The sequence below is a fragment of the Cryptomeria japonica genome, unplaced genomic scaffold (assembly GCF_030272615.1).
Source record: "Cryptomeria japonica unplaced genomic scaffold, Sugi_1.0 HiC_scaffold_126, whole genome shotgun sequence".
In the NCBI taxonomy this organism is placed as follows: Eukaryota; Viridiplantae; Streptophyta; class Pinopsida; order Cupressales; family Cupressaceae; genus Cryptomeria; species Cryptomeria japonica.
Window position 1 is genome coordinate 112,501 of NW_026728948.1, and position 13,434 is coordinate 125,934.

A 13,434-nucleotide genomic window follows, 5' to 3' on the forward strand; every position below is an offset into this window, starting at 1 on the left:
CCCCTCTCGAAGGAAGGCCTCGGCCTTAATCGTCCACGACAAACAGCTCGACGAGGCATGAAGCACCCACGGGAGCCGGAGCATGACGATGCAGAGTCTCGGTTCACAGGAGCCTGGGAAGAACATCCCGTACGGAACCCTTTACCCGAAAACATCCGAACCGCACATGCTCGCGACAGTCCTGCCGTTAGAGAATGCACCGTGCACGCGACCGAGTAAGGCCACTCAGAGACATCCATTTCCCAGGTATATGCCCCCTACGCACTTTTGGTGGCGCAACTCGCACGAACAGTCCCACCTCGACCCCGTAAACAAGCTTTTTTGCCTCGAAGAGTTCGTCGGAGACGAAGAAGCAACCTTCAGTGCAAACGTAGCACTCTTTTGTGCAACCGCCCAAACAACGCCCCCTCTACCCTCTGTCGAAACACTCGGCATTGCTGCTCCCTAAGGTGAGCTTCTCCTCATAGGCAATTCCGCTCTTATCCGGTCACGTTTGTGTGCCCGAATTTCGCAAGGCAACCTCCATGGGACATGGAAAAGACTCGAGAAGAGAGCTCGCTCACGGGAGAGAGAAGCCAAGGAGACCACGAGAGTGCTGAGAGTGGGACAGCGCTGAATAGGCGGGAGAAGCCTGCGCGTATAAACGGAGATATATATCCAATTGCAACGAAGGAACGTGCCAAAGATCGAGAACAATGGCAGAAATGCTAGTAACGTGCACTTCGGGACCAACGCATCACCGGAAGACAACCGCCAAACATCGAAAGAGTCGCGATGCTCCGCAACCTACGTGCAAAGCGGTCGCACACCGGGTAAGGGAGTGAGAGCCCCAAACATAGCTGGGCGAGGCGCTCACTCCGCTCTTTAATATCTCGTTAATACCGCCAAGGAAATGGCACAAGCACACACACACAAGCATCCTCGGAAGAGGACAGTTCGAGTGACAGGTCAAATCCAAGAGTTCCGAAGACTACCTCCAGGAACAATCGGGAACAAGACCGATTACAAGTCGTCGAGTCTGTTACTGGGCGAACACGAGATGCGCACAGGAAATCGATCAGCCCTCACAATGGCCCAAGGCCAGAGATCGGACTGCTACGATTTACCCCAACAATCATCGTGCCACTCTTCGCAGAGAGGTGATAGACGCCAACGAGCCCGCGCATAGCAATCGAGGTGTAAAAAGGGCGTTGAAGGCAGGAAGCCTGGACGAAAGAGGCTACGAGGTCACCTCGAAGCGGTCTAAGAATCGGGCGCACTTGGGGCGACTACCAGTGCCAACCCCTTATCCCGCGGTGCGTCCGACACACAGAAATTTCCAAGGCGGCCAAGGAGCCTCCCCGCATAGCAATCGGGGTGTGAGGTTACGGATGCAGCATTGATAGCAATCGAGGTGTGAGGCGAAGGATGCAGAAGTGAGAGCCGAGGGATGTAGCAGAGATAGCAATCGGGGTGTGTGATGCAGAAGAGATAGCAATCGAGGTGTGCGGTGGGAAGGGCCCAGCAGCCAGAATGCATGAAGCGACGGATGAAGCAGTGATGACAACCGGGCTGTGAGGAGAGGAGGGATGCAGCCAAGAAAGCAATCAGGGCTCGAGGCAAGGGATGCATCAAGGATAGCAATCATGTTGTGAGGCGAGATTCCAAAGGCTAAACGTGAGAGGCTGCAGGGTCGACTCAGAGAGGTCTATGCATGTGAGAGGCTGAAAGCAAGGTCGACTCGGAGCGGTCTATGCATCGGGCGCGCTTGGGGCGACTACCAGTGCCAACCCCTTATCCCGCGACGCGTCCGACAAAGAGAACGTTCCAAGGCGGCAGAGGAGGTTACCAGCCGAAGGATGCAGTAGCAATAACAGGTATAGTTCCGCGGCGGCCGAGAAGACTCACCGCATAGGAATCGGGATGCGAGGCGAGGGATGCGGCGGGAAGGCCCCGACGGCTAAACGGAAGAGGCTGCAGGGCCGCCTCGGAATGGTCCAAGCATCGGATGCGATTGGGACGACTACCAGTGCCAACCCCTTATCCCGCGATGCGTCCGATACACAGATAGTTCCAAGGCGGCCGAGGAGCCTCACCGCATATCAATCGGGGTGCGAGGCGAGGGATGGGGCGGGAAGGCCCCAACGGCTAGACGGAAGAGGCTTCAGGGCCACCTCGGAATGGTCCAAGCATCGGACGCGCTTGGGGCGACTGCCAGTGCCAACCCCTTATCCCGCGATGCGTCCGATACACAGATGGTTCCAAGGCGGCCGAGGAGCCTCACCGCATAGCAATCGGGGGTGCGAGGCGAGGGATGGGGCGGGAAGGCCCCAACGGCTAGACGGAAGAGGCTTCAGGGCCGCCTAGGAATGGTCCAAGCATCGGACACGCTTGGGGCGACTACCAGTGACAGCCCCCTATCCCGCGATGCGTCCGATACGAAGATGGTTCCAAGGCGGCCGAGGAGCCTCACCGCATAGCAATCGGGGTGCGAGGTGGGGGATGCGGCGAGATGGCCCCAACGGCTAGACGGAAGAGGCCACAGGGCCGCGTCGGAATAGTCCAAGCATCGGACGCGCTTGGGGCGACTACCAGTGACAACCCCTTATCCCGCGATGCGTCCGATACGAAGATAGTTCCAAGGCGGCCGAGGAGCCTCACCGCATAGCAATCGGGGTGCGAGGTGGGGGATGCGGCGAGATGGCCCCAACGGCTAGACGGAAGAGGCTGCAGGGCCGCCTCGGAATAGTCCAAGCATCGGACGCGCTTGGGGCCACTACCAGTGACAACCCCTTATCCCGCAATGCGTCCGATACGAAGATAGTTCCAAGGCGGCCGAAGAGCCTCACCGCATAGCAATCGGGGTGCGAGGTGGGGGATGCGGCGAGATGGCCCCAACGGCTAGACGGAAGAGGCCACAGGGCCGCCTCGGAATAGTCCAAGCATCGGACGCGCTTGGGGCGACTACCAGTGACAACCCCTTATCCCGCGATGCGTCCGATACGAAGATAGTTCCCAGGCGGCCGAGGAGCCTCACCGCATAGCAATCGGGGTGCGAGGCGAGGGATGCGGCGAGATGGCCCCAAAGGCTAGACGGAAGAGGCTGCAGGGCTGCCTCGGAATAGTCCAAGCATCGGACGCGCTTGGGGCGACTACCACTGCCAACCCCTTATCCCGCGATGCGTCCGATACACAGATAGTTCCGAGGCGGCCGAGGAGGTGGGGGATGCAGCGAGATGGCCCCAACGGCTAGACGGAAGAGGCTGCAGGGCCGCCTCGGAATAGTCCAAGCATCGGACGCGCTTGGGGCGACTACCAGTGACAACCCCTTATCCCGCGATGCGTCCGATACACAGATAGTTCCGAGGCGGCCAAGGAGCCTCACCGCATAGCAATCGTGGTGCGAGGTGGGGGATGCGGCGAGATGGCCCCAACGGCTAGACGGAAGAGGCTGCAGGGCCGCCTCGGAATGGTCCAAGCATCGGATGCGCTTGGGGCGACTACCACTGCCAACCCCTTATCCCGCGATGCGTCCGATACACAGATAGTTCCAAGGCGGCCGAGGAGCCTCACAGCATAGCAATCAGGGTGCGAGGCGAGGGATGCGGCGAGAAAGCCCCAACGGCTAGAGGGAAGAGGCTTCAGGTCCGCCTCGGAATGGTCCAAGCATCGGACGCGCTTGGGGCGACTACCAGTGACAACCCCTTATCCCGCGACGCGTCCGATACACAGATAGTTCCAAGGCGGCCGAGGAGCCTCACCGCATAGCAATCGGGGTGCGAGGCGAGGGATGCGGCGAGAAGGACCCAACGGCTACACGGAAGAGGCTTCGGGGCCGCCTCGGAATGGTCCAAGCATCGGACGCGCTTGGGGCGACTACCAGTGACAACCCCTTATCCCGCGACGCGTCCGATACACAGATAGTTCCAAGGCGGCCGAGGAGCCTCACCGCATAGCAATCGGGGTGCGAGGCGAGGGATGCGGCGAGAAGGACCCAACGGCTACACGGAAGAGGCTTCGGGGCCGCCTCGGAATGGTCCAAGCATCGGACGCGCTTGGGGCGACTACCAGTGACAACCCCTTATCCCGCGACGCGTCCGATACACAGATAGTTCCAAGGCGGCCGAGGAGCCTCACCGCATAGCAATCGGGGTGCGAGGCGAGGGATGCGGCGAGAAGGACCCAACGGCTAGACGGAAGAGGCTTCGGGTCCGCCTCGGAATGGTCCAAGCATCGGACGCGCTTGGGGCGACTACCAGTGACAACCCCTTATCCCGCGACGCGTCCGATACACAGATAGTTCCAAGGCGGCCGAGGAGCCTCACCGCATAGCAATCGGGGTGCGAGGCGAGGGATGCGGCGAGAAGGACCCAACGGCTAGACGGAAGAGGCTTCGGGTCCGCCTCGGAATGGTCCAAGCATCGGACGCGCTTGGGGCGACTACCAGTGACAACCCCTTATCCCGCGACGCGTCCGATACACAGATAGTTCCAAGGCGGCCGAGGAGCCTCACCGCATAGCAATCGGGGTGCGAGGCGAGGGATGCGGCGAGAAGGACCCAACGGCTAGACGGAAGAGGCTTCGGGTCCGCCTCGGAATGGTCCAAGCATCGGACGCGCTTGGGGCGACTACCAGTGACAACCCCTTATCCCGCGACGCGTCCGATACACAGATAGTTCCGAGGCGGCCGAGGAGCCTCACCGCATAGCAATCGGGGTGCGAGGCGAAGGATGCGGCGAGAAGGACCCAACGGCTAGACGGAAGAGGCTTCGGGTCCGCCTCGGAATGGTCTAAGCATCGGACGCGCTTGGGGCGACTACCAGTGACAACCCCTTATCCCGCGACGCGTCCGATACACAGATAGTTCCAAGGCGGCCGAGGAGCCTCACCGCATAGCAATCGGGGTGCGAGGCGAGGGATGCGGCGAGAAGGACCCAACGGCTAGACGGAAGAGGCTTCAGGGCCGCCTCGGAATGGTCCAAGCATCGAACGTGCTTGGGGCGACTACCAGTGACAACCCCTTATCCCGCGACGCGTCCGATACACAGATAGTTCCGAGGCGGCCGAGGAGCCTCACCGCATAGCAATCGGGGTGCGAGGCGAGGGATGCGGCGAGAAGGACCCAACGGCTAGACGGAAGAGGCTTCAGGGCCGCCTCGGAATGGTCCAAGCATCGGACGCGCTTGGGGCGACTACCAGTGACAACCCCTTATCCCGCGACGCGTCCGATACACAGATAGTTCCGAGGCGGCCGAGGAGCCTCACCGCATAGCAATCGGGGTGCGAGGCGAGGGATGCGGCGAGAAGGACCCAACGGCTAGACGGAAGAGGCTTCAGGGCCGCCTCGGAATGGTCCAAGCATCGGACGCGCTTGGGGCGACTACCAATGACAACCCCTTATCCCGCGACGCGTCCGATACACAGATAGTTCCGAGGCGGCCGAGGAGCCTCACCGCATAGCAATCGGGGTGCGAGGCGAGGGATGCGGCGAGAAGGACCCAACGGCTAGACGGAAGAGGCTTCAGGGCCGCCTCGGAATGGTCCAAGCATCGGACGCGCTTGGGGCGACTACCAGTGACAACCCCTTATCCCGCGACGCGTCCGATACACAGATAGTTCCGAGGCGGCCGAGGAGCCTCACCGCATAGCAATCGGGGTGCGAGGCGAGGGATGCGGCGAGAAGGACCCAACGGCTAGACGGAAGAGGCTTCAGGGCCGCCTCGGAATGGTCCAAGCATCGGACGCGCTTGGGGCGACTACCGTTGCCAACCCCTTATCCCGCGATGCGTCTGATACACAGATAGTTCCGAGGCGGCCGAGGAGCCTCACCGCATAGCAATCGGGTTGCGAGGCAGATTATTGGGAAGGGAACCCCCTGGGATGCGGCTCAAGCAGTGCCCAAAGGGACTGGAATGCGGAATCACATCGAGAGACCCAAATGCTATACGAGGGCTCAAATCGAATTATCGATTTGGCCACGACATGGACGCATCGGAACGACTACCTTTGCCGAACCACTCGCAATTGCATCCATACCGAAACCAATAGACATTTCCGTTAGAGCCCTCGCATAGCATTCGGGAATCTCGCATGCCCCTCTAAATCGACCAATGCTGGCGCTCAATGAAAATCCGAGCGCTACCACCGTTCGAGCGCCAGCATTGGTCGAGTTAGAGGGGCACGGGGGAGAATGCTCCAGTCAACACCTCCCCTATATAAGTTATTTGTCCGATTCTCGCACAACCGTAGTCTGCCTCGTCGAATCAAACAACGGTCCCAGATTCCGACTTCCGTTCCGTAGAGACCCAAAAGCTAGATGGAGGCTCGCAAGAAAGAGAGTCGGCGCATAGCAATCGGGTTTCTCGAACGTTTAGGGACCGAGCTCACTTGCGGATAGGGCAAAATCCGCCAAGCAACCCAAAAGCTAGACGGGGGCTCGAATCGAATCGCCTAGGCGGCCACAACAACGACGTGTTGGATCGACTACCAGTGCCAAACCATTCAGCAAGACTAGTCTGTGTCGAGGCCGGATAGAGATTCTCAGAGAGCGCCCGCATAGCATTTAGGAGACCTGCCGCGTCCCTCACACTCGACAAATGGTGGTGCACGTTTATAAATCCGAGCGATCCCAACCCTTTCAAGCACCAACATCGGTCGAGATAGAGGGGCACGGAGGGGGCTGCGTGAGACAACACAGTCCCCTATATAAGTTATTTGTCCGATTCTCACACATCCGAAGAATGGTCATCAAATCGGACAACAGCCCAAACTTCCGACTTCCGTCCCAGAAAGCCCAAGAGCTATCTAAAACGTTCATGGCCGGAACTCGATCGCGGCTATACCAGTCCGCCAAGCAACCCAAAAGCTAGACTGGAGCTCTAGTCGAATCACCTCTGTGGCCATTGCAAGGACGTGTTGGAGCGACTACCATTGCCGAACCATTCCGCAGGTCGAGTCCATACCAAGGCCGCATAGAGATTCACGATGAGCTCCTGCATAGCAATCAGGAGACTTGCCGTGTCCATCACAATCGATAAATCCTGGTGCAAGATTTTTGCATCCGAGCGCTCCAACCAGTCGAGCACCAGCATCAATCGACATAAACGGGCACGGGGGGAGGATGCTCGAGAACACTACCTCCCCTATATAAGTTATTTGTCCGATTCTCAAGCAGCCGAAGTCTGGTCATCGAATCGGGTCAAAGACCACAACTTCCGACTTTACCCACAATGCAAGTCATCGAATCGAACATCGGCCCCCGAGTCGGACTCCATGCGTATGTCAGGTCATCGGACCCAAATTCCGCCTTCCTGCGCATGGCGGGCCATCAATATCAACTCGATCATCGGACCCAAACTCCGCCTTTTTGCGTATGGCACGCCTTCAAATCGGTCATCGGACCCAAATTCCGCCTTCCTGTGCATGGCGGGCCATCAACATCAACTCGGTCATCGGACCCAAATTCCGCCTTTCTGCGCATGGCACGCCATCAACTCGGTCATCGGACCCAAATTCCGCCTTCCTGCGCATGGCAGGTCATCGGACACAAATTCAGACCTCGCCAATATGCCTACGTATCGAATCGGTCATCGGACCCAACTTCCGACTTCATCCATACTGTAGGGTCTTTGAGGTTGGCGCGGTGCGCTCAACCCAGGGAGTCGACCCATCGAAGCATACACCTCCCCTATATAAGCTATTTGTCCGATTCCCACACCTGTGTAGTTTGCACCTCTGACCAGGACATCGACCCCAACTTCCGAACTCGACTGCAACGACGGCACCAGCGCCTTGGTGCGCACCTTGCGACGCACAGTCCCAACATTCGCCTTCCTGCACATGGCAGGTCATCGGACCCAAATTCCGACCTCGCGAGTATGCCTACATATCGAATCGGTCATCGGACCCAACTTCCGACTTCATCCATACCGTAGGGTCTTTGAGGTTGGCGCGGTGCGCTCAACCCGGGGAGTCGACCCAACGAAGCATACACCTCCCCTATATAAGCTATTTGTCCGATTCCCACACCTGTGTAGTTTGCACCTCCGATCAAGACATCGACCCCAACTTCCGAACTCGCCTCCAACGACCGAACCAGCGCCTTGGTGCGCACCTTGCAACGCACAGTGCCAACATTCGCCTTCCTGCACGTGGCAGGTCATCGGACCCAAATTCCGACCTCGCGAGTATGCCTACATATCGAATCGGTCATCGGACCCAACTTCCGACTTCATCCATACCGTAGGGTCTTTGAGGTTGGCGCGGTGCGCTCAACCCGGGGAGTCGACCCAACGAAGCATACACCTCCCCTATATAAGCTATTTGTCCGATTCCCACACCTGTGTAGCTTGCACCTCCGATCAGGACATCGACCCCAACTTCCGAACTCGACTAAAAAGACCGCACCAGCGCCTTGGTGTGCACCTTGCAACGCACAGTGTCAACATTCGCCTTCCTGCACATGGCAGGTCATCGGACCCAAATTCCGACCTCATGAGCATACCTACTAATCGAATTGGTCATCGGACCCAACTTCCGACTTCATCCATACCGTAGGGTCTTTGAGGTTGGCGCGGTGCGCTCAACCTGGGGAGTCGACCCATCGAAGCATACACCTCCCCTATATAAGCTATTTGTCCGATTCCGACACCTGTGTAGTTTGCACCTCCGCTCAGGACATCGACCCCAACTTCCGAACTCGCCTGCAACGACCGAACCAGCGCCTTGGTGCGCACCAAAAGTGCGCACTTTTGGAGGGCACTTTTGTGCGCTCCAAAGGTGCGCACTTTTGGAGGGCACTTTTCTGCGCTCCAAAGGTGCGCACTTTTGGAGGGCACTTTTTGGAGGGCACTTTTCTGCGCTCCAAAGGTGCGCACTTTTGGAGGGCACTTTTTGGAGGGCACTTTTCTGCGCTCCAAAGGTGCGCACTTTTGGAGGGCACTTTTTGGAGGGCACTTTTCTGCGCTCCAAAGGTGCGCACTTTTGGAGGGCACTTTTTGGAGGGCACTTTTCTGCGCTCCAAAGGTGCGCACTTTTGGAGGGCACTTTTCTGCGCTCCAAAGGTGCGCACTTTTGGAGGGCACTTTTTGGAGGGCACTTTTCTGCGCTCCAAAGGTGCGCACTTTTGGAGGGCACTTTTTGGAGGGCACTTTTCTGCGCTCCAAAGGTGCGCACTTTTGGAGGGCACTTTTTGGAGGGCACTTTTCTGCGCTCCAAAGGTGCGCACTTTTGGAGGGCACTTTTGTGCACTCCAAAGGTGCGCACTTTTGGAGGGCACTTTTCCTGTGCTCCAAAGGTGCACACCTAGGTGAGCACCTTCGACCACACCTTGTAGCACACCAAACTCTGACTTTCGACTTCATCCGCAATGCAGGGTCTTTGAGGTTGGCGCAATGCGCACAACCAGGGGAGTCGACCCATCAAACCCAACACCTCCCCTATATAAGCTATTTGTCTGATTCTCATACATGCGTAGCCTGCAGGAGCAATTAGGACATCGACCCCAACTTTCGGCTTCTAAACGAAAACAAGGTCTTTGAGGTTGGTGTAATGCGAACAACTAGGGGAGTCAACCCATCAAACCCAACACCTCCCCTATATAAGCTATTTGTCTGATTCTCATACATGTGTAGTCTACAGGAGCAATTAGGACATCGACCCCAACTTTTGACTTCTTAACGAAAACAAGGTCTTTGAGGTTGACGTAATGCGCACAACCAGGGGAGTCGACCCATCAAACCCAACACCTCCCCTATATAAGCTATTTGTCCGATTCTCATACATGTGTAGCCTGCAGGAGCCATTAGGACATTGACCCCAACTTTTGACTTCTTAACGAAAACAAGGTCTTTGAGGTTGGCGTAATGCGCACAACCAAGGGAGTTGACCCATCAAACCCAACACCTCCCCTATATAAGCTATTTGTCTGATTCTCATACATGTGTAGCCTGCAACAACGATTAGGACATCCACCCCAACTTCTGAATTCGTCTGCGTTGACCGCACCAAAGGTGCACGCCTTGGTGCTCACCAAAATCCGACTTCCGACTTCTTCTGCTATGCGGGGTCTTTGAGGTTGGCGCAGTGCGCACAACCAGGGGAGTCAACCCACCGAATGCAACACCTCCCCTATATAAGCTATTTGTCTGATTCTCATACATGCGTAGACTGCAGCAATGATTAGGACATCCACCCCAACTTTTGACTTCTTAAACAAGACAGGGTCTTTGAAGTTGGTGCAGTGCACACAACCAGGGGAGTCGACCCATCAAACGCAACACCTCCCCTATATAAAGCTATTTGTCCGATTCTCATACGTGTAGTCTGCAGCAGCGATTAGGACATCGACCCCAACTTCCGAATTCGTTTGCATTGACCGCACCAAAGGTGCACGCCTTGGTGTGCACCCTGGAGTGCACTTTGGTGCTCACCTCGGTGCACACTTTGGTGTGCACCTCGGTGTGCACCAAAGGTGCGCACCTTGGAGCGCACCAAAGGTGTACACTTTGGAGCGCACCACATAGGGTCTTTGAGAGGTTGGCGCAGTGCGCACACCAAGGTGGGTGTTGAGGTGCGTGCCGAGGTGGGTGGGTGCTAGGGTGCGCTCCATGGTGGGTGCCAGGGTGGGTGCGTGCTAGGGTGGATTCCAAAGAGGGTCATAGGGTGGGTGCCAAGGTGGGTTGGTGATATAGTGGGTTCAAAGGTGGGTACTAGGGTGGGTTCCAAGGTGGGTCACAAGTTGGGTGCCAGGATGCGTGGGTGTTAGGTTGGGTGCCAAGGTGGGCTCCTGCGTGGGTGGGTGCTAGGGTGGGTTTCAAGGTGGACGCGAGGGCGGGTGCCAAGGTGGGTAACAAGTTGGGTGTTAGGATGGGTGAGTGCTAGAGTGGGTGCCAAGGTGGGTGGGTGCTAAGGTGGATGCCAAGGTGGTTCACAGGGTGGGTGGGTTCTAGGGTGAGTTCCAAGGTGGGTCACAGGTTCAGTGCTAGGGTGGGTGTCAAGGCGGGTGTCGAGGTGCCTGGGTGCTAGGGTGTGGATGCCAATGTGGGTCATAGGGTGGGTACTAGGGTGGGCTGCAATGTGGGTGCCAAGGTGGGTAACATGCTCGGTGGGTTCTAAATTGGGTGCCAGGGTGGGTGTGCACCCACCTTGCCCGAGGTGGGTGCCAAGGTGCCAGTGTGGGTGGGTGCTAAGGTGGATGCCAAGGTGGGTGAGAAGGTGGGTGATAGGTTGAGTGGTAGGATGGGTGGGTGCCAAGATGGGTCACAGGGTGGGTGCAAGGGTGGGTAGGTGCTAGGGTTGGTGTCAGGGTGGGTGGGTGCTAGGTTGGGTTCCAAGGTGGGTGCGAGGGTGAGTGTCAAGGTGGGTCACAGGTTAGGTGCTAGGATGGGTGAGTGCTAGGGTGCAAAGGTGCCAGGGTGGGTGCTAGGATGGGTCGATGCTAGGGTGAGTGGCAAGGTGGGTCCACAAGTGTCAAGGTGGGTGCCGAGGTGGGTGCCAAGTCGGCGACTGCTATGGTGGATGCCAAGGTGGGTCACGGGGTGGGTGCCAAGTTGCTAGGTTGGGTTCCAAGGTGGGTGCCAACGTGGGTGCTAGGGTGCGTGGGTTAAAGGGTGTGTCACAACGTGGGTGCCAGGATGGGTGCGCACCCACACTGGCCAAGACGGGTGCGGGTGCAAGGTTGGGTTCCAAGCCCGGTCACAGGCTGGGTGCTAGGATGGGTGGGTGCCAAGGTGGGCACCAGGGTGGGTGCACCCACCCTGGCCAAGGTGGGTCACGGGGTGGGTCCTAGGGTGGGTAACGGGGTGGGTACTAAGGTGCGTGCCAAGGTGGGTCATAGGGTGGGTGCCAAGGTGGGCACCAGGGTGGGTGTGCACCAACCCTAGCCAGGGTAGGTCACGGGGTGGTTGTCGGGGTGGGCGTCAAGGAGCCAAGGTGGGTGGCAAGTAGCCAAGTTGCGTGCCAAGGTGGGTGTCGGGGTGGGTGCCAAGGATCCAAGGTGGGTGCCAAGGAACCAAGGTGGGTGTCTGGGTGGGTGCCGAGGTGGGAGCCAGGGTGGGTCCCAAGGTGAGTGCAAAGGTGGGTGCCAGGGTCAAGGTGAGTGCCAATGTGGGTTCCAAGGTGCCAGGGTCAGGGTGAGTGCCAATGTGGGTTCAAAGGTGCTAAGTTGGGTGCGAGGTTGGGTGCGAGGGTGGGTGGGTGCCAAGGTGTGCTAGGTGGAAGCCCGGGTGGGTCGGCATCCCATGGGTGTCGAGTTGGGTGCCTGATGGGTGCTTCTTGTCAAGTTTTAGTCGTCGGGACTCATTTCGAGCCTTAGAGGTCGTTTCTTGTCCGGTTGCCCTGTCTTCGACCTGGGAACCCAATTTTGGTCCTCGGGTCCCATTTTTTTTTGTCTCGCATCCCACTTTTGGCCTGTGGCCTTTTCGGGGTCGATTCTCGTTTTGGGCATCAGAGCATGTTTCTTCTCCTAAAACCCAATATTTGTTTATTAAGTCTCGGAACACATTTTTGTTCTCGTGGACCCATCATGGGTCTTGGAACGCATTTGTGGTCCTTGGGTCCCATTTTGCATCCCGAAACTTGTGTTTTGGTGCTTGATCCCTATTTTGGGTGCCCACCTTGCACCAAGTGCGCACCCGGGGCAAACCGAGCGCCTTGGTGCACCGGGGCAAGATCGAGCGTGCACCCGAGGCGCCCCGAACATGCACCAAGGTGCACTCGGCCCACATGTGAGCGCAGGTCGTTGCGCCCGAGGTGGTGTGTGGGCACCGCGTTGCAGACGGGACACTGCACGCACACGACGCCCCCTCCAGGTGCACGCACGTAGGCCGGGCCGGGTGCACACCCGACGCCCTAGCAAGGTGCGCGCACCCGGGCAGGGCTCACACTTGGCGAACGGGGCGCACTTCGCGAGGGAGGGTGTGCACCTCGATGGGGGTGGGTGGCCGGGGTGGATTCGCACGTGGGTCGCGGTTTGCTAAGTACACACTGCGACAAGCTCATAACGGGTGCGATCATACCAGCATTAGTGCACCGGATCCCATCAGAACTCCGCAGTTAAGCGCGCTTGGGCCGGAGTAGTACTGGGATGGGTGACCTCCCGGGAAGTCCCGGTGTTGCACCCTTTTTTAGTTTTTCGCCGGGCGTCGCAATGCTATTTGAATAAACCTTTTGCCCGTTTGCGTTCTCGTCGGGGCCGGGCCGGGCCGGGGTGCGCTGCCCGCACTACCGCGCGCGCGGGGGCGACACCGAGCGCGCACCCGAGGCACCCCGAGCACACAGGCCACGGTGCAACCCGGGCGTTGTGCGCGCACCCCGGTGCGCCCGAGGTGCTGCGCGCGCACCCAGGTGAAATCGGTGTGCACCTCGGCCAGTGCGCGCTCGGTCGAGTCGCGCACGTTGGCCAAGGTGCACGGTGATGTTTCTTACTCTAAGGTTCCGCACCAGACGCCCGGGACA

At 58.4% G+C, this 13,434-nt stretch overlaps 1 non-coding gene across 1 annotated transcript; it reads left to right on the forward strand.

Annotated features, from left to right (window-relative positions):
* The first annotated feature begins 12,981 nt into the window (after window positions 1-12,981).
* Window positions 12,982-13,100, forward strand: LOC131865886 (5S ribosomal RNA). The gene has a single exon (XR_009364523.1). It is a non-coding gene; the product is annotated as a 5S ribosomal RNA (ribosomal RNA).
* The last annotated feature ends 334 nt before the right edge of the window (window positions 13,101-13,434 follow it).